This window comes from Phocoena sinus, chromosome 7 (assembly GCF_008692025.1).
Source record: "Phocoena sinus isolate mPhoSin1 chromosome 7, mPhoSin1.pri, whole genome shotgun sequence".
In the NCBI taxonomy this organism is placed as follows: Eukaryota; Metazoa; Chordata; class Mammalia; order Artiodactyla; family Phocoenidae; genus Phocoena; species Phocoena sinus.
In genome coordinates, this window is record NC_045769.1 from 68,013,260 (window position 1) to 68,015,420 (window position 2,161).

A 2,161-nucleotide genomic window follows, 5' to 3' on the forward strand; every position below is an offset into this window, starting at 1 on the left:
GAGGGAGTGATTAACCCTGCTGCTATTAGGCTTATTTTATACCTATTTTTATATAAATGTGTAATAATTAACATTAAAAAGACCCTGAGATACACAAGGAGCTTTAAGCCATCTAATCTGAAAGATAATTTTCCAGTGACTGTTTTTGCTTCATTGTTTGTTGATTACTTCATCTTTATATGTAACAGCACAGTTACATAGTCACCAGTCCTAAGAGATAGCAGTTATCCGACTGTAAGTCACCTTCTCATGCTGTTTGTTGTTCTTGTTGATACAAGATAGAATTAAAAATTGAGTTTAAACCAGGATAAAGGACCTAAAAGTTGCAGGTATATGCTTATATGCCATATGTAGTCTATATGTAAATATATTATAAACATATATGGTATAAGTTAGTTGCCTAGTTTTGGCCGAATGGAATCTCCAGTTTTATTCCCGCAAGAAGTAAGTTAATAACTAAACAATGTTGATAATTATGATAGGGAAGAGTATTATCCCAAACTACAGTTAAAGTTATCCAAGGGTTAGCTTTTGGTTGTATGAGAGTCATTTATGGAGTAAACATTTTTATAACCAGAAGGCAAACAAGACTGGTTGTCTTGGTTACATATGATACATATCACAATTGGCCTATTTTCCTTGCGTGACTTTTCATATTCTGAATCATGATTATTCATAATTATGTTAAATACCAGTAATCATAAATTGGCAGGTACAAATCAGCAGTGGCATGACTGTGATCCATTTTAACATGTACCCTGCATCCAGCAAGAATCTTTTGGTGGAGGGAAATATTTCAGTTGGCAGAAGTACAGGGTATTAAACTTTAGTCAGAAGCGTCTACCTGAATTTATCACTAACTTAATTTTATTCTTAGTTTTATGACTAATCTTGGGAGCTAGACACTTTTGCTCATTTACTAAGTATACAACAGTAAATATAAAACAATAGTTATACAACTTTGTTCTCTAAAGTAGATAGTAGATAAATACCTCATGTGCTGCAGTACAACGTAGAGAAAAGTTATTATAATCTCTCTCAAAGAAGGAAAACTCCTGTCTCATATGTTTATAAAATGATTGTACAAGTATAGTCATTTATGCATTTTTTTTCTTGAGTGAATGTTACTTTTTTTAACGAGAAGAATGATTAATATTACTCATTTCGTTAATGAAAATAACAATTAAAAGAAAAATAAAACTTACAACTAAAAAAGAAGGTATCTACATGGCTTTTTGTTTGTCTTAGGAAGAAATCTATGAATATAACTACAAAATAAAAGGACATAATTTCCTATAATTGTATGGGTCCAGTATTGAGACCAGTGAATGAAAGAGACAAATCTTGGTAATAGAAGTCCAATAAACCCCTATCTTACATGGTAGTTTAAAAAGACTAGGCCTTTCTCTAATAAAGATCAACAGTTTGAGTAATAAATCAATGCAAATGGAGACCTCTCAGATATTTTTCTTTGACAATCTTTAAACTTACCCTACGGTAAAAGTGTGGGGTATGTCCAGTAAAAATTAGACAGCTAGAAATTTACCTGAGGGCTCTAAGCCCAGAATTACACAATAAAAGTTCAATTACATATTTAATTTAAAAAGAAGGTGGAAAAGAACAAACATCATTCATTTCCATTTTTTTTTGAAAATGCTTCCTTTATTTAAATATCTTATGTAAAGGCAATCATGGATATTTGATAAAAATACATTTGAATGAGTGTGAGACAGAGATGAAAAAGACTAGTGAAGGACCTGTCCTTTATTTGTCTGTCATGGGCCATGGCCTTCTTCTCTTGGATGTGAAATGCTCTGAGTCAATATTACTATTTATATAGAAAATCAATAGCATCATCTCATAAGAGCCTATTAGAGTGCTGTGCTACCCACTACATTTGTGAAAAAGATACTAGGGGCTCGTCCTTATTATACTATAATATTGTGAAGTGCTTTTTTGCAATGATAATTATGAATTTTCTCATCAGTAAAAAGAAGGTAATAATATTAACCACACTGTGTTTTTAAGACTCTTAAATAATGTCTACTAAGTGCTTAATACAGTGTCTGGAATCTGGTAAGTCAAATATATGGTAATTAGTTGCTATTGTTTTCTTGGCGTCTCTGTAGAAGATACACTACTTGAGATTGTTTGTTTGAAG